This window comes from Callithrix jacchus, chromosome 21, assembly GCF_049354715.1.
Source record: "Callithrix jacchus isolate 240 chromosome 21, calJac240_pri, whole genome shotgun sequence".
In the NCBI taxonomy this organism is placed as follows: Eukaryota; Metazoa; Chordata; class Mammalia; order Primates; family Cebidae; genus Callithrix; species Callithrix jacchus.
Window position 1 is genome coordinate 44828768 of NC_133522.1, and position 25731 is coordinate 44854498.

General features: G+C 48.2%; 1 protein-coding gene across 4 annotated transcripts in view; it reads right to left on the reverse strand.

Moving 5' to 3' along the window:
• The window catches only part of LOC128930339 (uncharacterized), a 37850-nt gene extending 12388 nt beyond the window's left edge, over positions 1-25462 (reverse strand). For 2 of the 4 annotated variants that reach the window (XR_008478285.2, XM_078358408.1), the window contains exons 1-2: positions 19542-20016; positions 17408-17517 (exon numbers count right to left, since the gene is read on the reverse strand). The gene's annotated coding sequence lies outside the window, so the exon portion shown is untranslated. Of the gene's footprint in view, positions 1-17407; positions 17518-19541; positions 20017-25336 lie in introns of those variants that run through there. The other 2 variants (XM_078358409.1, XM_078358410.1) reach the window with 2 other exon arrangements.
• Between the last annotated feature and the right edge of the window lie 269 nt (positions 25463-25731).

Below are 25731 nucleotides of genomic sequence, written 5' to 3' on the forward strand. Positions count from 1 at the left end.
CCCACTATAGCCCCATGAGTGAGACTAATTGCTAATGGTTTGAATATCTCTTCCAAAACTCACGTTGAAATTTAATTGCCAATGTGATGTGATGTGATGTAACATTAACAACAGGAGGTGGGGCCTTGACGAGGTGATTAATACATTAGTGACATTATTGTGGGAGTGGGTTAGTTATCTCAGAAGTAGGATCCTGATGAAAAAAACGAGTTCAGCCTGATTTCCTCTCCCTATCTCATATGCTCACTTCTGCCTTCTGCCATGGGGCGAACCTCACCAGCTGCAAGGGCCAAGTGCTTGGACTTCCCAGCCTCCAGAACTGTGACCTAAACCAATCTCTCTTTTTGGAAACAAATTATCTGTCTGTGGCATTCTGTTATAGCAGTGGGAAATGGACTAAGGCACTGATGAAGGACAGATTAACAAGAGAAAAGCAGACAGAAGTTTATGAATGTGTGCATCTTAGCTATGCATGAGAGCACTCAGTGATGAGTACTCAGAGGGGTGGATAGAGCTTGGGCTTACACAGAATTTTAATAAAGGAACAATCAATTTTGTAGAGAAGTGACAAGACAATGAAAAAAAACTTTGAGTTTCAAGGGGGAGGATCCATTATGGGAAGACAAACATATGGAAAAACAAATAGTAGATAAAGGCTAGTTAATAAAATGTGTTGATTCCCCTGGTGCCATCACAGGCAAATAAGAGTCTAGAGCTGTCTCTGGAGATTAACATCTGCCCGTCCTGGGGAAGACAGGCAATTAACATCTGTCCTTCCTTAAGAAGAGAAAGGAGGGGGATACCTTTACCAGTTTATATTCTGCTTTTCAACAAATGGGGAAGACGGAGAGCTTTTCTTAGATATACTTCTTTGCAATTGCCTTCAGCTTAAAATAATCCTGTTGGCAACATGGCATATACTGGGGAGGCATGTTATTCTTCTATGCTTCAGGGCCCACTCAGATAACCCAGCATCATTTCCCATCACAGGATACTTTATTTAATCACATCAGCAATATAGAGTAACATGTTCACAGGGATTTGGACCCAGGCTTTTTGGCGGAAGAGAGGGGACATTGTTCAGGCTACTTCGTGCCTTAAGACAGAGTTCTTATGCCGGGACGGTTTGCTGACTGACAGCCTGCCTGGAAGACAGGCCTTCTTAGTGTTGGATAGAGTGGTTAAATCACAGAACACAGCTTAACTTGCAACCTGTGGACCAGGAGGCACCCCAAGAAACTGAGTTGTTGTAGATGCTCTGCTGGGCCATGTCTGCAAGGCCTGCCTACCCTGAATATCTTTCCAAGACGACTTATATTTTTGAAGATAGCTTTGGATTAAATAGTTAAAAGTCAAATGGTAAGGGGAGTATTAAGGAGAAAGCCTTTGCCTTGAGACAGCAGTCACTCACTCTGTAAAAGGAAACAGACAAGCAATGTTCAAGCAGCCAGAAACTCAGAAAACTCCAGATGGGGCAACATCCCCCAGACTGACCCCATTCTTCCTTCTGAAGTTGTACAAGATATTGCTTGTGGGAAGTGAGGTCACCCGCTTCACCATCGCTTTAGCCAAAGTGCAGCACAGTGCAATATGCAAAGTGTTTGTGGAGGTTTGGATTCATTCATTTTTCTTCCCCAAGAGCAGATTTTTCCCCTAAAAGCATGCTCTTAAAGGAATGGCCCCCAACTAGTCACAAGGAACTCAGATACTAACAAACACATCATTAAACATATATGACTTCCTTTCAGTACATTCCGTCCAGATGCAAAGGACAGTTACCACATTTATTTTCAGACCACCCTCACCAATGCTCCCACCCACCTCTCATTTTATTAAATTGCCTGCAGGCAAAATAAAAAAGTCATTAAGATCTAACTTCTGCTTCTCCTTTTTCTTTATTCCATTCAGTGAAGTTCAACAGGCAATAGTTGGTTCAAACGACTTAAGGTATTTCCTCATTTTCTCTATTTTGCAGGTGCTGAGAAGCTGCCATTTACCTCTCAAGGGTTTGAGAGTCCAGCCAGTTTCTCCAGAGTGAAGTCCCCCTTCTTGGAGGAACAAATGCTTTCTGAGAAACTCATCACTGGGCAGATCCTGTGGCCTACCCATCTGCCACTGCAGAGCAAAGGCTGCTCAAAGAGCTGCCGTCATTCCTGGCACTGCTACAGAAATGCTGAGTGCGGAGGCTTGAATTGTGCCCCCTGAAAAGATATCTTAAAGTCCCAATCCCTGGTTCCTGGGAATGTGACTTTATTTGGAAAAAGGGTCTTTGCAGATATAAGAAGATGGGGTCATGCTGGAGCAGGGTGTGCCTTAAATCTGAAAGCTCTGTCCTTCTACGAGGGAAATGTGGACACAGGCACAGATGTAAGATGATGTAAAGACACACAGGGAGGACACCACGTGATAGGAGGCATTTGCTGTGTGAAGCCACCGAGTTTGTGGTTCTTTGTTATAGCAGCTCCAGGAAGCTCACACACTAAGTTCCACCCTAAAGGTCCCCATTCTATATAGGTGCAGAGTGTCTGGGCTGGGATCCAATTCTGAAGATCACATGAAGATTTGCCCCACGACCTGGTGTTATGGCAGCCTTCTATGCCCAGGTTCTGTGCAGGGCCACTCAGTTCAAGCTCAGTTCAGCAAAATTACAGCAGCAGTTCTCAAACTTCCAGGGGCAGCAGAATCACCCAAAGGGCTTGGTGTAACACCCGCTGTTCCTCGCCCTACAGTTCCTGATTCCAGGGATCTGGGTAGGGCCTGAGAATCTGCATTGCCAACACGTTTCCAGGCAACAGTGAGAGGTCAGTCCAGGTTCCACAGTTTGAGACCTGTCACTTAGCGTAAACATGGGATGGTATGGGGTATGAGCCAAGTCCTGGTGTCTGCGCCCTCAAATGACGGATGGAGGAGATACAGGGGCCCTCCTTCCTCAGCCCCCTCCACCCACAGGTGGTCCTGTTTGCTAGCTGCCTCTGCCAGGAGGCCCTGTTTGCTAGCTGCCTCTGCCAGAAGGTCCTGTTTGCTAGCTGCCTCTGCCAGGTGGTAGCCTGAGTGCTGCCACTCACACCCTCCATCCTTCCTGTGCCCAGAGTCCATTTCCCCACTTCCCTCTGTTCACGGTTCATTCACGTGGAGGGAACGTCCCTGAGCTTGCGTTCGCATGAGCAGACACACCCACCGGAGCTGCCATTTCTTTCCCCACCTTTCACTGTTTACTCTGTTCTTCCCTTTTGGATTTGTTTTGCTACATATTGTGTTATGAACTGGGCTGTGGCCCCCTCAAAATTTATCTCTTGGCCTAGCACGGTGACTCACACCTGTAATCCCAGCACTTTGAGAGGCCAAGGCGGGTGGACCATTTGGTGTCAAGAATTCGAGACCAACCTGGCCAACATGGTAAAACCTTGTTCCTACTAAAAATACAAAAATTAGCCAGGTGGTAGTGCTGCGTACGTGTAGTCCCAGCTACCCGGGAAGCTGAGGCAGGAGAATTGCTTGAGCCCGGGAGGTGGAGGTTGCTGTGGGCCCAGGTCCTGCCACTGCACTCCATTCTGGGCGACAGAGTAAGTCTCTGTCTCAAAACAAAACAAAACTCATCTCTTGAAGCCCTGTTCCCCAGTAGCCCGGACTGTGACTGTATTTGGAGACAGGTCTTTAAAGAGGTGATTAAGGTTAAGTGTGACTGTCCCAGGGCCAGAAGTTTCTTATATGGCTAGAGGCTTTTCAGAAATGATGGGTTTAAGAATTTTTTTTTTTTTGAGACAGAGTCTTGCTCTCTCACCCAGGCTAGAGTGCAGTGGTCTGATCTCAGCTCACTGTAGCCTCTACCTCCCAGGTTTAAGGGATTCTCCTGCCTCCACCTCCTGAGTAGCTGGGATTACAGGTACATGCCACCACACCTGGCTGATTTTTGTATTTTTAGTAGAGATGGTGTTTCACCACATTGGCCAGGTGGTCTCGAACTCCTGACCTGAGGTGATCCACCTGCCTCGGCCCCCCAAAGTGCTGGGATTACATGCATAAACCACCACACCAAGTTAGGTTTAAGGATTTTCAGATGAAGAGGTTGTCCTGGCATGTCCTAAATGCAATGACAAGAGACCCTAAAGAAGAACACAGAGGAAGCTATGCCACAGGAGCAGAACGGCTATTCCCACAGAGCAAGAAGCTACAAGGTTGCTTTAAAGACGGAGGGAGGGGCCATGAGCCAGGGAATGCTGGCAGAAACCGGGGGGCCAGAAAAGGCAAGAAGAGATTCTCCCCTAGACCCTCCAGAGCAGCACGGCCCTGCCAATGCTTTAGCCCAGCAACACTAACTTAGAATTTCTGCCCTCCAGACCCATAACAGAATAAAGCTGTGTTGTTTGAAGGTATCAGGTTTGTGGTCATTTGCTAAAGCAGCGGCAGCCAACTCCTGCAGATGGAGGAGAAAGGATTTAAGCCAGGCCACCTGTCTTCAGAACTTGCACTTATTAATAAAGATTTTCATATTTAAAACATTCTTAATGAGGCAAAGTTTCATTAAGTGAAATACACAATATGATTTGACAAATTTAAACACCAGTGTAGTGCCACCTGAATCAAGATATGGAACAGATCATTCCCAAGAAAATCCCTCCTGCCCCTTTCTAGTGGATGCAGTCCCTGTCCTGCGACAGCCACCGTCCTGATTCCCATCACCATCCATCGGATGTGCCTGTTCTTGAATATCATACAAATAAAATCATGCATTGCTCCTTTCCTCCTCTTCTCCTATTGATGGCTTGACTATTCCACAGATTGCTATTGTTTGACTGTGGATTAACTCTTGGGTTCCAGTTTTTGGCTATGACGCATGAAGCTGCTGTGAACACTCTTGGACAGGTCTTTCTGTGGACACGTGTCTTCATTTCTCTTGAGCAATCTCTTCCTAGGAGTGGCATTGCTGGGTCATAGGAGTGGCGTGTGTTTCATTTTACAGGGAAGGGCCATGCTGGTCTTCCTAAGCGCCTACCAGTTGACGGCGCCCCTGCAGTGAGGGGCTCCCCTAACTTCATGTCCTCCGCAGCACTCACTATCGGGCCCCTGCACTCTTGAGCACTGTACACAATGAGGTTTAAGCTTCCACGGAGTTTGCTGTGAGGTTGAAGTGAGATGACCTCCAGAAAGCACCCAGCAAAGCTCCAGGTACCCACCTGCTTAATGCACCAGAAGAGTCCTTTCTGTTCCTTTTACTAAATAAATGGAGTTCCTTCATCTGAAAAATAAGCAGCTTTGAACCATAGAGACGCCAAATCATATTTTTGTAAATCATATTTCTTTTAAAACCTTGCTGAAACATTTGCCGCTACTTATGTTCTCTTACTGCCCAGTTAAAGTGCACGATCTCCATGACCCGTCCTCCAAACTCTGCTTAGCACACGTGGACCCTTGTTATGTGCATCTCGGCTGCTGAGTACAGGGACAGCGCTCCCTTGCATGGAAGCACAGGTGAGATGCAAGCCACTCCTGAAAGACTGCTTGGAAAAAAACAGTTCCAAACACCTCTCTCCTCCCTCTGTCTCTCTCTGTCTCTGTCCTCCCTCCCTCTCTCTCTCTCTCTGTCTCTCTCAGTCTCTCCCCAGTGTCAGGTTCACAGAAATAGCTTACCACCCTCTCCTTGTTGGAAGCACATCTAAGTATGTGCACGTCCACATGCATTCGCACACATTCAGCCCGGTGAGGTCACCAGCACCGTGTGACCCGAGCATTACCGCCAATTCACACCCACTTTCGGCCCCCTCTTCCTGTAGAGGATCCACTCATGCTGAACCTGTGTTTGGCCTTTCTTCTGAACACTGTCATTTTATCATTTTAGTTGTTTCATATTTTTACAAAAGTTTATCATGGTGCATGCCATTTTCTGGGATTCATTTTTTTGAACTCTATGTCAGGGTTCACAGTAGCCAAGGCCCCTCCAATACTTGGGCCACAGAGGAAACTGAGCCTCAGGGAAGGGCAAGCTCCTCCCCTCAGCACACCCATACCCATCACACGGGTTGACGTGGAACCAATATAGTAACATGGAATGATCGTTTCTTAGAGCTATGGTAGGAACTTCTGTCCCCAACATGGTTTCTCTGTCTCGTCTCTGCCTCAGGTATCAAGGGTGTTTGGTTCTGTATTTCACAGATGTGGAAGCAGGGACTCAGAGCAGGTGACTTTAACTCTGGGCACATGGCTGGCAGAGCAGATCCTGCACCTGGCCTTGTCTGACCTGGCGCAGGAGCCCATGTCAGTCTGACCCTCCCACATGGACACGTGGCATCAGAAGTCCTGCCAGTCAGAGCATCAGATCTGTGCTTCCCCCCTCAGGCTGGCACTTCCTGCACAGGAGGGAGACCAGACACCCCCAGGAGGAAGGAAAGGGCAAACCCCTCTTCCTGGGAGCCAGGGGTCAAGTCAGCTTGAGGCAGCAGGCATTTTAGCAAATCCAGGTTTTCTCATGTCTGGACAGCACCTTGTAGCACCCACTCTCCTGGTGCCAAGGCTGAAGCCAGTCCCATGAGTGTGCACAGTCTCGGGCATGAAACATGCACCCACTCTCCCGGTGCCAAGGCTGAAGCCAGTCCCATGAGTGTGCACAGTCTCGGGCATGAAATATGCACCCACTCTCCTGGTGCCAAGGCTGAAGCCAGTCACATGAGTGTGCACAGTCTCAGGCATGAAACATGCACACAGCTGTGTGTGGTTAAGGTGACCAGCCCTGGGATATCAGGGCTCTGCGCACGCACGCACACACACACACACTTCACATGATGTATCTCTTTGAATCCTCACAACAACCTTTGCTACGAATTGGAGATCACCAACTCACCCCATTGTATAGATGAGTGCACTGATGCTCCATGAGCTAAATACTCATCTCCCAGCAGTCAGCTCATGACAGCGAAGCTGATGTTCCTCTCCCATGAAGAAACCACAGGCTCCTCACAGCAACCCCAAGACAGGAACATCAAGGACACGCCTCAAGTCTACACAGATCCCAAGACTCCCTTCCAACTGCCATGTATTTCTATATTTCAGGGATAACCTCTTACCCCTCCCTCACCTTTACTGTCTGCATCAAAGGTAAGGAGGTAGGGGTAAGAGGTTTTTGTTGCATGTAAATACATTTGGAAGCGCCTCCCACCCACCCTATTGCAAAATGGAGACTGTGGGAGGGAACAGGCCCATGCAGTCCCCCTGTTGCCTTTGCTCATGTGAGCAGAGGCTTCCCTCTCTCCAGGTAGACACAGGTGCACATCAGGGCTCAGGGATACTGTAGGGAGCACAGGCAGGCTCTTGTACCCCTTCTGGGTGCTTGGTGCAGGCCACAACCTGTGCAACTGTACATAGCTGCTCTGTGATGAAAGAGGAGACCAGCCTTGGGTGCTGTGGGCTGGAAGCAGCTTTTGCTCTGCCTGGTTTTGCCAAATCTGGTGCCAGGCTCAGAGCAGGGAGAGAGACACAGAGTCAGCCTACTCTAGCACTGGCAGCACATGTCCAAAGAGAAACATGACTTCTCCCAGCACCACCAGCAGCGCCAGAAACACCTCTCCTAATCTGTCTATCCAACCCTCTCTCTGTTTTTCTCTTCTGTCTCTCTCCCTCCTCCCTTCTTCCCCCTCCATCTATCTCTGTGACTTTGTCTCTCTCTCTCTCTCTCTCTCTCTCTCTCTCTCTCTCTCTCTCTGTCACTCTCTCTGTGTCTCCGGGTCTCTGTCTCTCCCCAGTAGGTTCTATTTAGATTTATTGCGACAAATCGATGTCATATTCACACAGATGGTGTCTCAAAACCACGGAGGTCTTCAGAGCAAGAGCTTCATTCACACGGCAGGCCAGGGACAACGTTGCCATGGTAACGTGACTCTCCACTTCCTGCCTCACCCAGGCTCCCTGTGTTCAGCATCACCTTCATCTCCCTCGGCAACACCACAGATTATTAAATAAAGCACTTTAATTAACTTGGCTTTGGCGAGGGGGTCTTCATCATTGCTGCTAAGAACAGGCGTTTGTAAACCCTTGGGGCTACATGTGCCCCTCTCAGAGGCAGCTTGTGAACACACACCGGCCGTTTCTCACAATTTGGGCCATAGGAAATTTACGTCCAAGTAGCACTTGATGAGATTCTAAGGCAAAGCCGCAAGCCACCTCCTACTCCACCCACAAGGCAGGAGCTCCCTTCATCTGTGGAGACACATTAACTTAATGTAAATAATAATGTCTTTGAGATGAAAATGTCTTAGTCTGCTCAGGCTGCTGTCACAAAATACCATCCAGCAAGTGACTTATAAACAACAGAAATATATTTTCTGCAGTTCTAGAAGCTGGAAGTCTGAGATCGAGGCGCCGGCGGAGTCAGTTCTGGTGAGGGGGCCTCCTCAGGATGGGCTCTGCTCACTCTAACCTCACGTGGGAAGGGGTGAGGGGTGTCTCGGGGGTCCCTTTCGCGGGCTCACTAATCCCAGTCGTGATGGTTCTCCCCTGACTACCCAGGTATCTCCAAAAGGCTCTACCTCCTAATACCATCACCCTGGGGCTGTGGGTTTCCGAATTTTGTGGGAACACAGATACTCAGATCATTGCAAAAATCAGTGCATTATAGGCACGCCCAGGGAGAATCGACTGTGGTTCTTTTAGATCCAGGGGCTCTGGTGCTAGGGAGGCAGGCCTGCCTTCCCAGTTCTCACCTTAGAAGCAGGCAGGAAGGATACAGGAAAGAGGGGACGGGGGAGGTAATGGAAAGGACCCTACTGAGGCAGGCAGGGGCCTCTGAATCTGGATCCAGGAACTTACAGGGTAAAAATCACATTTTCATTTTCACCAGCCTTTAACTGAAATGTATCATTTCCTTCCGGCAGGTACCTAGACAACAACCACAGGGGCGTGTTAGCAGTCCTTGTGCCTTCGACACCAGTAAAAATCAGGGATCGTCTCATACCATGTTACGCCTGCCCACCGCTTACCCCATCACTGCTTCAGAATTCCCATGGTTTTAGTCCCACCCCCAGGCCTGTTACAGACCTGGTGATGGGATATTAACAGCACATGTGTTGCTACCTCCTTCATTGTTTTATAATGGTATCTTAATATAAGTGGTTTCTTTATAACCTGTGTGTTTTATTTTGCGCATTCAAAACTCTGATTCTGAAAAGTGGCCCACAGTTTTCACAGACTGCCAAAGAGGTCCAAGGGCATAAACGGCTCCAGAAAAAAGAATCTAATAGTCCATTATTACTGGTGTTTTTTCCATTCAAAGATGTTAGTCATTGGCCCCTCGATAAAAAGAATATATATCTATATCAATCAATCAGACATAAAATTCTGAAGATATTTATAGAATATATAGATATACAGGTATCTAAACCTGTAGATATAATTTATTTGCCAAGAAAATTGAGGATTTCAACGTTTATTTATCTCTAATTTTTTTCCCATTGAAGGCCTCAAAAGTGATGCCAATATGACATACAGAGTAAGAACTTGTGAAGCTAGCCTGGGATTTCTAGTGGGAAAAAATGTTTTAAAAATTATGACCCAAGATACGAGAGAGAGAACACAAGGCTCATTACAGACCACAGAAGCCATTATGCTTATTGGTTAAAACCTAGGCCTGTTTCAATTCATTCTACCCAAGTAGACACTGAAGCAGGAATACTGCTCTTTAACATAAACGGACACTCATGAAGGCCCAGATCCAGTGCCAAGAGTTTTGCATTCATTAATTCATTCATTCCATCATTGGTTTATTTTATTTGACAAATGTGCAGACAGTACTTCCCCTGTGGCAGGCACTATTCTAAGTGCTTCAAAAGCCTTACCTTCTATAATCCTTTGATGTGGTTTGGGTCTGTGTCCCCACCCAAAGTTCATCTTGAATTGTAATACCCATAATCCCCATGTGTTGAGGGCGGGACCTGGTGGGAGATGATTGGATCACAGGGGTGGTTTCCCCAGTGCTGTTCTCATGATAGTGAGTGAGTTCTCACAAGATCCAATGGTTTTATAAGTGTTTGACAGTTCCTCCCATGCACACATTCTCTCTCGCGCCTGCCGTCATATAAGATGTGCCTCTTTGCCTTTCACCATGATTGTAAGTTTCCTGAGGCCTCCCAGCCATGTGAAACTGTGATTCAACTAAACATCTTTCCTTCATAAATTACCCAGTCTCAGGTATTTCATTATAGCTGTGTGAGAATGGACTAATACACCCTTATAACAATACCATGAGGAAGGTAGTCTTACTGTGCTAGATTATCAGATGAAGAACTGAAGCACCGAGGGTTCAGTAACTTGTGAGAAGTTCCCACAGCAAGCAATTGATGGAGCCAGCATTCAGCCCCTAAGCCCACCCACAGTGGGTATTTTGGGAGGCTTGTCACACTGGCCTTCCTGCTTCTGGCTCCCCTTAGTCTTCAACAGCTAATGGTAGGATTCAAACCTAGGTGGTCTGAATGAGCACACTGATATGGTTTGGCTCTGTGTCCCCACCCAAATCTCCCATCTTGTAGCTCCCATAATTCCCACATGGAGGGAGATAACTGAATCATGGTGGCAGTTTCCCCCATACTGTTCTCAGGAGTGAATAAGTCTCATGAGATCTGATGGTTCCATAAGAGGATTTCACTTTTTGCTTCCCTCTCTCTTTGCCTGCTGCCATCCATGTAAGACGTGAGTTTCTCCTCCTTGCCTTCCACCATGATTGTGAGGCCTCCCCAGCCACACGGAACTGTAAGTCCATTAAACCTCTTTCTTATGGAAATTGCCCAGTCTTGGGTATGTCTTTATCAAAAGCATGAAAATGGACTAATACAGGCATGAACTCTAACTCTCAGCTCTAACTCACCAAGGCGCTGTTCAGGTGGGGAAGCAGGCAGCAGAGTTCAGGGAGATTGGTGAGATCCTGCCCTGGGCTCCTCGGGAAACCCTCTGTGTGCCTCACCACCCTGTCCATTAATGCGAGGCAAAGAGGAAACTCCCACTTTCCTGACTTTGCTTATTTTCATCCTTCAAAGGACAGCCGTTGTGCAGATCCCAAATCAGCATCAGATGAAAGAACGGGAGCAGCATCTAATCAGCCATCTTGACCCGCGTGGCTACTTAACAGCCACCTGCCCTGACCGGTCTTTCATTTGCAAGTAAGGCTGCTGCTCAGCACTCTCGCCCACTCAGTGTTTAGTTCTGAGAGCTACATGGTGACCAGCAAGCCCATCCGCACAGCCCCATGGAATTGGGCCTAAGCCACCCCTTCATTCTGATGATGGAGAAGAGGAATGTGGAGTTCGAGTGACTTAGCCCTGGCTCAGCAAGATCTGAATCAGTCCTGCAATGCTTCCTTCTTCCACGCAAAGTCTGCGGCACTCCTTTCTGACATACAATAAAATGCATTCATCGTTTGCACAGCCCAGTGAGCTGTGACAAAGGTAAACATACTTGACCATCACAACAATATAGAATGGTCCCATTACCCCCAAAGGTTTTCTACAGGCCTTTGCCATCATTCCCACTCCTGGCCCGAAGCAACACGGGAGATTTGACTTCCCTCTGCTAGAACTTTGTAGAAATGGAATCAGATAAAACTTCATAAACATGGAAGGTAGAAACAGTGCTGTCTGCGCATTGACTATCTGCTGCGCTCCAGGGAGGTTGCGAGGATATTTACATCAATGCCGCTTGAAGGCGTTTCTCTACCCTAACTAGGTGCACGTCTCACGAGCTACCTCTCAAAGAGTCTGGTTGACACAGGAATGACAAGATAGTGTCATTAGTCCTCCATGCACTGAGAACTCAGCACAGACTTCCACACACAGTTTCTCCCACCTACATATGCCTGTCCCTTAGCAGTCTGGTTGCTAGGAAACGTTCACTCCATTTCGTCTTTACAGAAGACAAGCCGTATTTTCCTGAGCCCCCAAAGTCAGCTACTGTCGCCTCCGTCTCATTTCTCCCTTCTCAGCCCTCACCCCTCCCGGGGCTCCCAGTAAATCACATTCCTGCTAGAGGAGCAAGAGCTGGTGGCTCCTCTTGCTTCTTTTTAAGTGAGCATGAATGAAATGCGCGGGGGCTGCAGTGGGAGAGAAGAATCTCACAGAACATCTTGGTTTAGCGCGTAGGCGGGCATGCACTGAACCCTGCGTCTCCCACTGTCAGATGAGAGAGGCTTGCCTTCCTGAGCCTGGCTTCCCCCATAAAAAACTCAGGCTAAGAATGGTCCCTACCTCCAGTAACTGTGCGGAGACCATCACGCCCATGCCTTGCAGATGGCATGGGTGCCCAGTCAGGATTTACTGCTGTCAACACCCGCCTCACATGCCTACAGGTGGCATCAGTGAAGGTCAGTGTGAAGAATCTGCCCTTGTCAAGCTCAACCCAACATCCCCTTTATAAAAGGATCGTGCTGGCCTGGGGGGGTGGCTCCGGCCCCTCATCCCAGCGCTCTGGGAGGCCAAGGTAGGAGGATTACTAGAGCTCAAAAGTTTGAGACCAGTCTGGGTAACATAATGACACCCCTTCTCTACAAAAAAAAACAAAAACGGCGAGTGTGGTGGCGCCCAACTGTGTTCCCAGCTACTTGAAGGGCTGAGATGGGAGAATCCTTGCACCTGGCAGGCAGAGGCTGCAGTGGGCTGTGATTATGCTACTGCACTCCAGCCTGGGCAACAGAGCAAGACTCTGTCTAATAAAAATTAAAATAAATAAATTAAAGTATCATGCTCAGAAAAATAACACCATGTCTTTTGTTTCAGACTTTGGTAGGCATAATAGTCCCCAAAGATGTTCACATCCTAATCCCCGGAACCCATGAATACACTGTCACACAGCAAAAGAGACTGTGCTGGTAAGACGAAGGCAATTTCTTCATCTCCCTTTTGAAAGGGTGATCATCGGTATTCACCACGTGGACCCAACCTGATCTCATGAGGCCTTAAAAGCAGAGAACTTGGCTCATGTCTGTAATCCCAGCACTTTAGGAGGCTAAGGTGGGCCAATCACCTGAGGTCGGGAGTTCAAGACCAGCCTGACCAACATGGAGAAACCCTGTCTCTACTAAAAACAAAAAATTAGCCAGGCTTGGTGCTACATGCCTGTAATCCCAGCTACTGAGGAGGCTGAAGCAGGAGAATCACTTGAACTGGGAAGGCAGAGGTTGCAGTGAACTGAGATCGCACCATTACACTCCAGCCCAGACAATAATTGTGAAACTCTGCCTACAAAAAAAAAAAAAAAAAAAAAAAAAAAAAAGCAGAGAACTTCCTCAGGCTGGAGGCAAAAGGAAGGTGGGAGAGATTCCAAGCGTGAGGAGGATTCCCCCGGCCCTTGTGGTTCTGCGGTGCAGGCGCCACGTGCAAGGACCAGAGGCCCGCGAGCTCAGGACGGCTCCCAGCTCCGACAGCCAGGAAGGAAACAAGGCCTCAGCCCTGCAGCCACAGGGAACCGGAGGCTGCCAGTGGCCTGGAATGGTTTAGAAGTGGATTTCCCAGAGCCTCCTGACGAAAGTCTAATTGGTCAACCCCAGGACTACAGTCCGTGAGAGCCGGAGCAGAGAAACCAGCCGCGCCCAGCCGGCCTTCAGCCCTACAGGCCCGTGTGAGAGGACAGTGGTGAGAGGGACTCACCTGCCTCTGCCCACTGCCCTGTTACTGCAGTGCACTCAGGGTCCTCCTTCCACACCCTCTGCAAAGTCCCTCACAGCCAGCCCGTGCCTCTGTCTTCTCCCCAAGGTCTCCCCTCCCGCCGCTCCTCCCACAGATGCAACACTGGCTCTGCACTGCTTCTCTTCTCCCCTCCTCGGGACTTGATTCCCAGACCGCCTCTCGGTGGGACCCACCGTGACCCTGTCAGGACCCTCTCCACCCTCCCCGGCCTTACTTCTCCTTATGGTCCCACATGCATCTATTCACTGACATATTATTCATCGCCTGGCTTTTCTATTAAGCAGATGATTCTCAACTGGCAGTGACATCGTTCCTCACTCCCCCCAGGTGACAGTGGGCATTTCTGCAGGAGGCCCCTGGCATCTGATGAGCAGAGGCCAGATATGCTGTTCAACATCCTTCACTGCAGAGGAGGCCCTGCCACCAAGCATGGTCCAGCGCAAACCTCCGCTAGCGCCACAGCAGAAACATCACCTCCCACGCCATCAACTCTGTGAGAGCGGGGATGTGTTTGTCACGACTGCGTCCTGGTCCCCGGACCAGAGGCTGCACGGATGGGACTGAAGGAGTGGACCTGGACTGGGGCGTGCTCTAGGCCACAGTAAATGCCAGTCCCCCCGGAACTGGCCACTCAGAGGTTACTCGTCTCTGTCGCTTTCTTCCCCAGAGTCAGAAAGCTGGAACCACTTTCAATGTTTCCTCTTCTGCTTCCCCTCCAGGTTCCACAGGGGCACCTGGCTGCTGGGCAGAGGCCTCAGGGCTCCTCCATCCTCCTCTGCCCACCTCTGTCACCCCAGCGAGGAATCTTCTGTGGAACATGGTGGGATTCCCACTGTCTCTACTGCAGGAAGTGGAGGAAAGAAACCAAGGTAGGGGGCTAGGTGCAGTGGCTCATGCCTGTAATCCCAGCACTTTGGGAGGCCAAAGAGGGCAGATCACCTGAGGTTAGAAGTTCAAGACCATCCTGGCCAACGTGGTGAAACCCTGTCTCTACTAAAAATACAAAAATTAGCCAGGTGTGGTGGTGGGTGCCTGTAATCCCAGCTACCTGGGAGGCTGAAGCAGGAGAATGACTTGAACGTGGGAGGCAGAGGTTGCAGTGAACCAAGAGGGCACCACTACACTCCAGTTTGGGTGACAGAGTGAGACTCTGTTGAAAGGAGAGGAGAGGAGAAAGGAAGGAGAAGGAGAAGGAGAACAGAAGGGAAGAGGCTGGGCGCAGTGGCTCACGCCTGTAATCCCAGCACTTTGGGAGGCATAGACGGGTGGATCACAAGGTCAGGAGTTCAAGACCAGCCTGGCCAATATGGTGAAACCACATCTCTATTAAAAATACAAAAATTAGCTGGGCGTGGTGGTGTGTACCTGTAGTCCCAGCTACGCAGAAGGTGGAGGCAGAAGAATCGCTTGAATCCAGGAGGCAGATGTTGCAGTGAGCCAAGATTGTGCCACTGCACTCCAGCCTGGGCAACAGATGAAGACTCCAAAAGAAAAAGAAGAGAAGAAACGGAAGGAAGGAGAAAGGAGAGGAGAGGAGAGGAGAGGAGAGGAGAGGAGAGGAGAGGAGAGGAGAGGAGAGGAGAGGAGAGGAGAGGAGAGGAAAGGAGAGAAGAGGAGAGGAGAGGAGAGGAAAGGGGAGAGGAAGGGAGGGAGGGAAGAGAAAGAAACCAAGGCAGGGCCATTTCTCTCCCTTCCCTTCCGACTATTGGCTTCCTTTCCTTCCCTGGCTTACCTGATGTTCGCCGACATTCCAGAATTCTGCACTGCAGGAGTCCCATGCCAGTGTGTCTCACAGTGGGAGAGCAATGCCTAATCACGTGGGCTGTGGGATGACCATGTTCAGAGTAGCATGATTTAGACACAGCACTTGAACCAAATCAATGAATGGAACAGCCCTAGAGTCACTGTAAACAAACCCAGACTCACTTGTCACCCGCTGAGCTGAAAACTGCAGGAAAAGGAGAGAAGGCATGCAAGCCTCATTCTCAAATGAGACTCTCCCAGAACCTAATGTTCTGGAAAAATCTACCTAATTACTCATTAATTGGTATATTATCAGCACCGTGTGCCAAGCATTAAGTGGGTAATTCCCATTATTTCTAGAGAGCGAGGTAATGCACCCACTCAGCCAGGCAGAGCGTGAGCAGCTCTGGAACTGTCCCCACTCAGGCCCTCAGGCAGCGCCATCCACCAGCCCAGTCCTCGGCCCTATGGAAACGCTGGCTCCGACATTGAAGCCAACTCCTGAGACTTGCATTTTTCCAGCAATGTGAAAAAAACATTTCATCATTCAGGCTGATTTTCGTTTCTCACTTCTTGGGAATACATTTTTTGAAAATGGATTTTCCTCCTAAAGAATAATTTATTGTGTAAGTCAGTCTAATTCTCCTGCTCCGGAACTTTGCGTTTGGAACCTCTTGGTCATTCAGGTAGAACACTGGGGTAATTTTAGCATTGCTAATTGGCTCGATAAAGACATTTATTTTAAACAACTATGATTCAGCACTTAATCATAGCATTTGATGATACTGTCATTACAAAAACCTCTATTCTCCATTAAAAATAATCCATCTTAAAGTTTGACTATGATATATTGATCTAAACTTTCTATATTTCTATATTACTCATATATTTATGGACAAGAGAACTGTAGGGGGGAGGGGGGAAGGAGGAGGGAGGGGGAGGGAGCGGGAGAGGGAGGGGGAGAGGGGGGAAGGGAGGGGGGGAGAGGGGGGAGAGGGAGGGGGAGAGGAAGGGGGAGAGGGGGGAAGGGAGGGGGGAGGGGGGAGAGGGAGGGGGAGGGAGGGAGAGAGAGGAGGAAAGGAGGGAGAAAGGGGGAGAGGGAGGGGGAGGGAGAAAGGGAGAGAGAGAGGAGAGGGAGAGGGGGAGAGAGAGAGAGCATGAGAGAGCAAGAGAGAGCATGAGAGAGTGAGAGAGAGAAGAGAGCGTACACCCTGGAACCAAAAGCCTTGGATTTAAGTCCCAGCTCGTCCATCTACCATCTATGTCTGCAGAACATTCCTCAGCCTCTGAGACCATTTCTTCTTCTCTGTGGGGAGGATCTGCTGGGACCACAAGGTATGCGGGCAGCCCTGTCCCCAGGGGTAGGGAAGAATGACTTGAGAAGGAAAAGAGGAGGAAGGAGAGCTGGGACAAGGCAGGGGTCTAGCAGGGCGCACCAAGCACTCCTGTAGGGCAGGTGCACCAGGACAAGGCAGTACCCGGCCAGGCGTACCAGGACAAGGCAGTACCCGGCCAGGCGTGTCCCAGGAGGCAGACCAGGGACAGAGCACCTCCCCAGCCTGCTCTGTCTAGTGGCATCCACCAGTGGGAGGGAAGAGGCAGAGAGTGGGTAGAAAAGGCTACAGATAGGAAGAGTGCTGGGAATTAAAGAATGCTGAAGGTCTCTTTAGATTGGAAAAGGAAAGCCTCTTCCTTCTCTCTCTCTTCCTCCCAGACCTTTCAGAAAACCAGACACCTGAGAAGGGGGACAGATGGCCCAGCACTGGCTCTGTGCTCTGCTGCATCCTCTGTCCCAGCTCAGACACCACCCCGCCCCCCGGGGGAGGGCAGGGCATGAGCCTGCAGGAGCCATGATGGAAATGCACACCCCCTCAAACGAGTTAGCAGGTCAGAAAAGAACCCTGCTTATGAAGTGCTGGGAGGTGCCTAGGACGGAGTGCCCTGAGATCCCCGGACAGTGTTCCTCCCGTTTTGCTTTTTCTGCTCCTCTAATTTGGCTTGTCACTTACACTTAGAACAGCCCCTTGTCACCTGTGAGCCAGGTTTATCACGATGATGTTCTGCTTTCCCTTTTTATTGAGGGGCTCTGGGCATCAGTGCAGTGTTCTCAGGCAGCTCCCTGCACATGAGAGAGACACGATACAGGTCAGTAACGTTCTCGGGAGTAACTGAAGGGATTTTCCTTTCCAGAGTCTAATGAAATCTTGGGGCATGTGTGGAAGCCCTCCCCTTCCTGGGTGTGGGCACCACGGCACGTGCTCTCAGAGGCAGCATGCTGGGAGGGCCACCAGTCTCCAGTCACTAACCAGGCAGCCCTTGACTTTGGCCCCCAACACTTTTAAAAGGTAAAAGTCTGAAAGTCCAAGAATGAATTTGCCTGTTTTACCAGTTAGGATCGGGTTGGCTGCAAGAATCATAGACACCAAATCACAGTGGCTTAAACAACGTGGGACGGGGTTTCCTTGTCCCTGCAAAGTGTGGCAGAAGTGATCCAGCTCCTCTTCACTGAGCCTGCAGGGCCTGGCTTCTTCATTCTTCCACTTGGCCACCCCTAAGGTGAGGTCCTTGCCTTATGGCCCAAGGTGGCTCCCACCCACCGCATCCACATCCACATCCACATCTACCGTGGGGTCTGTTGCTGTCACCTCATTGGCCAGAACCAGCCACATGTCTTCACCTAGTTTCAGGGGAAGCCAGGAAACATAGTGATTTCTTCTAGGCAGCCATGTGCAGAGCCAAAAATTCCTCTCTATGGGAGAAGATTTGGGGGAAACAGCAAATTCTGCCCTTCACTTTAGGGTGCAGGAAAGTGGTAGTTCTATTTCCAGAAAACAAAAATACCTGGAATGGTTTCATAAGCTCTGGCAGCTCCATAGGAAGGGGAGAGCAGCAAGAGAGCCTGGCCAAGGGGTGTTGGTGCCGGGGTCACCTCCCTGCATCTACCCTTCCTGGTGGCCAGTGCGTCTCACCACACCTCTGGAGAGGCCAAGACAGGCAGATGGTCAGCCCTCTCCCCTCTACATTGGGTGCCTATAGCCAGCCTCAAGAAAAAGAGTCTGTCTTCTCCATTTTTCACAATCTGAGCCCTGTGGGGCTTCATCTCCAATCCCTCCTCTCAGCAAGCTCCCTCTGCAAGCCCCCTGCACTGAAGAGCGTCCATGGCATTCGGGGCTGTGTGGGTCTTTGTTGAGGGAGCTGCCCTGTGCACAGCATCCCTGTCCTCTACCTACAAGACGCCAAGAGCACCCCTCAGTATGACAACCAAAACTGTCTCCAGACAGTGCCAGATATCCCATGGGGAGTAAAATACACACACACCCTTCTCCAGTGAGAATCACGGCCCCAAACCCGAGATCAATTACATCTCCATCTCCAGCTGAAGCACCCATTTTCATAAGACACACAAAAAATGGGGACAGGGCTGGAACCTCCTCTCTCTGTGGCAAGGGTGGCACAGGATTACAAAGGAAGAGGTGGGAAACTGGGGAGAGAGACAGGCAGATGTCAAGAGAGAGTGCCATTAGAGACATGCTCATTTAGAGACCTCAGACTAGAGCCATGGCTACCGTGAGATGCACGTGGCACAGGTGAGGCACCCCTCATGGCACTTGCCACGTTGCATTATAATCTCTTTTCCTCAGCATCTTCTGCCTCTACAGTTACAAGCTCCTCGGGCAGGTCTGGGTCTAGGTCACTGCTGCATCCCTAATCCAAGGCAAGTACTTGACCATTCACTGGTGCTTGATAAGTATCTAATGAATCAATGGGTGGATACTTATTTCCCCACTAAGGGAACTGTTTCATATCAAAAATAAGTGGTTTAAACACCAGGCAGAAGCCAGTCAACTATGTAACATTTCCATATGCCAGGCACTAATCCAAGGGCATTGTATGAAGTAGCTCATTTCATTCTTAAAGCAATCCAATGAGGTGGGGTTCTATTCTTACCTCCCCCCAGGAAGGAAACTGAGACACAAAAGCCAAGTAACTTGTTCATTTGTTCAAGGCCATATCGCCAGTAAGTGGTAGAGCCAGGATAGAGCCCAGATCAACCATTTTACTCCCAGATTATGCTGATATTTCAATATTTACTCTGCAATACTGCTTTTCCTCAAAGAATAGTACAATGCTGACATGTGTTACCTGCCTCTCCTCCTTTCCTTCCCAAACTGCTCTCCCTTCCTTCCACACAGGTCTCTCCACTGGATGTCATTGCCATGTGACCCACTTCGCCCACCCTAGGAGGGGGCAGTCACTCTGACCTTTGAAATTGTCCCACCCCAGTCTCTCCTCTCTCTCTCTCTCTCACACACACACACACAGACACACACACACAGTGATTGGCCCAGCGCTGGACCAATCAGAACTGAGCTTAAGGTAAGAGGTCACACTTGGTCTGGAGGTCCTACTATGTAGTCAGAGAAGCTACTAGGGACCATCTTGAAGCCATATGAAGAAAATCTGTAAGATCAAAGTTAAGCATAGGCAGCTAGAGCTGAGAGATGGGAGTGAGATAGTTGTCCTGATGATGTCATCTGAAACTCCGGATCCAGCTGGACCCAAAGCCCCTCCTTCCCTTCTTCCTTCCCTTTTTTCTTAAGCCAGTCTGAGCTCAGTTCTTGTCACTTGCACCTGAATAAGTCCTGACCATTTCAACAAGTATCTAGATAGTATTCGTTGACTCTATAAAGGCCTAGTATCTATGGACCAAAATGGTCTTGATTTAATTTCTATTAATTGAGTGAGATGCTCTTTTAATCTCCTTGGCATGAACATGAACAAAAGCAAGTGCCAACCTTATTTCGAAATGGAATCTCAAGACATGTTTGGCTTCTGGGGGAAAAAAATGCCTTATTGACTTTAGCATGAAAGATGGGCTTCGTGGCATCTTCACCCCAAGCATCAGTGCTCTGTGCTTGTTCTGAATGACAGAGGAGGGCCTCATTCACTCCATTGATTCAACACAGAACATATGGCTCATTTCATTTTCATGGCTTCAGAGAAAGCATTTAGATAGTAAGATTGATGAAGCTCTCAATGACCTTTGCATTTTCAGCACCGTGGCAAGATCTGACTCAGGGCTGATAGCGCACATGCTCAAGAAGTAGCATTGATTGATTGAAAGAGCATAGGTAACAAGTGTCAGTTATATGAGATTGCTCTTTGATATTTAACCGTGTATTATTAACCACGAGTATCCATCGTAAACCTGCTGGTTATAAGCAATTCTTAGTTTCACATTTTAAGCTGAAGAATAACCGTTTTGTATTTGTTATAAAAATCTGCTGTATATGAGACAACTCAAGTTACAGCAGAGAAAACTCAAAAAGTGCAAATGATCAAAATCTTATAATGGAAGGAAAACTTCTCATTTGTAATCCACATAATATCAGCAATTTTTAATCAGCTCATTTGTGTTCCAGAAATGCAGGATGGTTCAGAAAGGTGAATGTACTTAGGATCTCAGAAACCTTGCTTTCTTTTCAAACACTTGTTATGGCTTGGCTATGTCCTCACCCAAATCTCACCTTGACTTGTAGTTCCCATAATCCCCTCATGGGAGGGACCCAGTGGGAGATAGTGAATCATGGGGGTATTTACCCCCATGCTGCTGTTCTCATGATAGCGAACTCTCACAAGATCTGATGGTTTTATAAGGGGCTATTCCCCCGTTTCTCAGCACTTCTCCTTGCTGCTGACATGTGAAGAAGGACATGTTTGCTTCCCTGTCAGCCATCATTGTAAGTTTCCTGAGGCTTCTCCAGCCCTGCAGAACTGAGTCAATTAAACAGTCTTGGGTATGTCTTTATTGGCAGTGTGAAAACAGACTAATACAACACTCAAACAGTCTCAGAGATAGCATGCCAGGGTTTTAGCCTTTCTGCTGGCACTAAGAGGGGATATTTTATTTCTAATTCGGAGAACAGAAATGGAGTAACCAAAACAAAAGCTTTGGTTAATGAAAAACTTCATTGGCAGGAGAAAAAAAATATCCTAAGTACAGCAAATTTCCGTATGTTTACCATAAAAGTAACATAGACTCCACCTCGGAGCATGTAAATATACAGATTGTTGGTTGTTTATGTTGGCAATGGTTTAAAAAAAGATTTGGAAACATATTCTATTAAAACTTAATTGCCACTTTTATCATTAACTCAATAACATATGAAAGGACTGGTATGCATTCATCAAGGAAGTAATCATTTTATTATGGTCAAGTGATGGGGTGATGTACTGTACAACATGCCCGGCCCTCCTGGTTTATGGGACAGTTAGAGTACATTGTCCATGAGTGTTATCTACACACAGCTGCAAAGAGCCCTTTAAAGACTATCCGGAAACATCAACTAAAAAATCTCTCTATTCATAAGTCTGTGTGTGTAGTTTTCAATTTCCTAATTGTGTTTGCTTAAGAGAAACCCAGTTGAGTATCTTTAGACCCAAAAGTTGGATTTCAACTCTGAACATAAAGTGAAATGGGAACTTTCCCAGCATTGAAACTTATATCCAGGGCAACTCCTAGAGATTCTATGAAGCCCTAAGAACTACAGATGTTGGAGCGAGAGTCAACTGATCCTTCAAGGAGTGATTGATTCCCCTGTTCTCAGGACTCGGCTGGAGGTAGCATCTTTCTTAAATTCTGCTAGATTCTACAAGGGGTTTTTTGTTGTTGTTTTTGTTTTTTCTTCTTCTTGTTACCATAAGGAAATGGAATCAGGTGCTGACCTTCAGGCCTTTGAACTTTCCTGGCTACCAGCATTTTTCAAACTTCAACACTGTGACCAACACCTGGGGAATCTTAGGAGAATGCAGACTCTGGTTCAGCAGGCTGAGGGTGAGAGGAGGCAAAGGGGAATTAATCCCATCTGCCCACAGCCTTCCCATTGGAACCTAAGCCCCACATGCCTAGAGAGTTCCTCAACCAAAATTTCTCCAAAGATACCAAGCCAGGGGCACTTGCCATTTTCATCTGCCAAATGAGGTTATAGAAGGCTCTGTTTTCGAAGGGCCACAGCCCAAAGAGGTCTAGGTAATGCTGAAAATGACACGTGGCCGATCCCCCACCCCAAGAAAAGATACAATTTTCCATCTAGCAAAGACACCAGAAAGCTGAGCTCACCTTTCATCCTTTTTAACAAAGGAAAACGTTCTCGTGAAGCTTTTCTTCCCGTGAAATTTTACTGGCTTCCCAGGGTACCACATACTTAAAGTAGAGCTGTGCTCATCGAAGGAGAGAGAGGACAGGGGTAATTAAAACCTTTCCCCCGCCCTGTGGGGGCCTCTCCCCAGAATTCCTCAGGATCCACAGAGGAAAGCTGAAATGCTTGGATTTAATACAGTGCCCCATTTTTTTAAAACTGAGGTGAACATAAAATTAGCCATTTTAAAAAGAATCATTCAGTGGCATTCACAACGTTGTGCAACCACCACCTCTAGCTACCTGCAAAACATTTTCATCACCCCCAATAATGTCCCACTGTCTTTCATATCAAATAAAAAAGACACGGATGTTTATCACACAGAGCCAATCTCTTCCTCACATAAGGAATAAAGAGATGTTTCCATTCTTTTGGCCACAAAACAGGTCACTTTCTTCAAAATGCACACACTAAAACATTAATAAATTAAAAACTTATGCTTCCAAGGGAGAATAGAAAGATAAGAGCAGGAGACACGTGTGTGTCTTGATGGTGGGTGCTGGTGTATCCTGGAACTTAATCCTCATTGCAGATTTAATATTCACAAAAGCCCAGCAACGTGTGCACTGTAATCTGTCTAATGGTGAGAAGACCAGGACACTAAGGCCTGGGGAGAATAAGTCATGAACACCAGCTTCCCATGTTAGAAATCACTAGATCAGGCTAGAAATCTCAAAGCTCTGCTTTGCCCACCACACTTCAAAGGAACTGGTAGAAATTAACAGCTTCACAGATGTAACAGCCACCAGATCTGCTGTGGGGCTGCACTTTGCTGTGAAACCTCCCCTGCATCTGTGCTCTCCACACGCCTCATGTCAGGCCCTGGAGAAGCACAAGGCGCTGTGACCTCTTCACCTGCCGAGCAAGCCCTGACGTTGAAGCAACCAGGTGCTCACAGGTGTTGTGTACACAAGACTCCAATAAAGGGACACCTGTGTGTATCCAATTTCCTACCAGCAGCAGCTCATCCATTGGGTATGAAAGGGAGGAAAACTACTAAGCCAATCATTGGATAAATAGTCACTGTTTATCTCAATGCAAAAAAAACAAGCTTCTACAGGAATAAAAGGAAGTGTGGAAAGGTGAAGAGCGAGGCGCAGGAAGCAGACAGCTTAGAGTCGGGAGCCTTCTCTGCTTGTGCGGACAAGCTACTAACACTCTTAGCCTCCATTTTTCTATCTGTGGATGGTGGTGGCAATGAAACAACACTATTAAAAAACAAAGAATGTGTTTGCCCGAAGTAGCCAAAAGGTGGAAGCAAACAGGTGAGTGGATAACCAAAATGCGGGCTCTACAGGCAATGCAGTATCATTCAGCCTTAAAAAGGAAGGAGCTCCTGACACGGGCTAACCTCGGAGAGACCTTGACGGGAAATGCCGAGCGAAATGAGCTAGTCACAGAGACAAATACTGCATGATTCCAACTTACGTGAGGCACCTAAAGGAAAGAAATCCAGAAAGACAGAAAGTAGGATGGTGTTTGTCAGGGACTGTAGGGAATGGGGAATTAGGGTTTCATGCATAGAAAATCTCACTTTTGCAAGACAGAAGCCTGGAGACGGAGAGTGGAGATGTGAATGTACTTAGTTCCAACTCTCCGTAAAAATAGTTCCATTGGAGCATTTCATGTTATGTGTATTTTATCATGATGTAAATAATGCTAAAAATAAATAAATAACCTGTTTGCCATGATTCTGTCATTGCTGCTGGGGAGAAAGAAAAACCACCTCCTATTGTGGACCCAACCAACTCAAGTCTGTTGCTAATTTTGGTGCTCATTAGAATCCACTGGGAGGGAGGGTGGGGAAAGCAGAAGTAAAACTGCTACCACCCAAGGTCCACCCCGACAAATCCGACCAGGATCTCCTGGGATGGGGCCCGAGCACAGGCATGTTCTAGAGGCTCTGTCACGCCCGCACCACAGCAGAGCATCACCTAACAAGCGGAGTGCTCCAGTCACTGTGGTGACTCATGTCCCTCAGGCCTGATACTTACTCATGCTGCTGCAAAACAGCAGGACACATTGGGAGCGCCCAGGCATCTGTGTACATTGAAGTAGCTTTTATGTAGTTCAACTCGAGAAACATTTCTTGCCCACCAACAGGGCTGGAATCACAGGCACGTGCTGCCAGTACCACAGGGGGTGCCCTCAGAAGGCCCTCCTCTTGGTTTAACTCAGTGGCGGCTGCCATCTTGAAATTCTTAATTTTTGAACACAGAGTCCTGTATTTTCCTTTTGCACTGTGGGCCCTGTAAATTGTGTATTTGGTTCTACCTACCAAAGCCAGATCCTGTTCTAGGCCTGGAGAAGCCAGAGACAAAAGGCAAAGTGGCTGTGGGGAGGCCATAGGCTGCAGAATGCCCAGGGCAAGGTGAGGCCAAACGTACCAGAACCTCCTCGTCCACCACCCACCCCACCCTCTTCACCAGAGACCAGACATGGATTTTCCTGCAGAGGAGGGGAGAGGAGAATTCCTGACTGTGGCTGGATATACACAAGCTCATGACTAGTGACAAGTAACACATACAACAGAAAGATGCAAAACACGGTGCACATTGAGCTTGAGGACAGGGCAAAACTATATACAAAGCAGGCACATAAGAAGCTGAGCTCTGAGTTCGCGGCTCACCCCCACCCTCGCGCTTATTCCGGCATTCATGGAACATCTACCATCGTGCACCGTAGTCCCTGCAGCTTCCAGTCTCGGTAAGTCGTGGCTGGAAAATAAGCACCACTTACTGAAAGTTTCCTTCACGCCAGGCACTGGGCTGAGTGCTTTATGTAAGTAGCTGCAAGTGTTTCCCATCATGGCTCCCTAGCTGGCTATTAACGGAACTGTTTTACAGGTGAGGACGAGGAAGGATCAGAGAAACCAGGGAACTTTCCCAAGGTTATGTAGCCAGTCAGCAGGTGATCAGATGTGAACTTCGTTCTTTTGCTTTGAAATCTATAACTTTGCCCTTCGCTGTAAAATGCCCTTAGGTTGAACCACACGCAGTTGGTGTTTGGCTGAATATTGTCAGTTTCATCAGGCAGCGTGTGATGCAGCTCAAACCGAGACCATCCATAAGCCCTGCGGGAGGCCAGTGAACCCACAGATAAATCCAGTGCTCTCCTCTCTGTCAATCGGCATG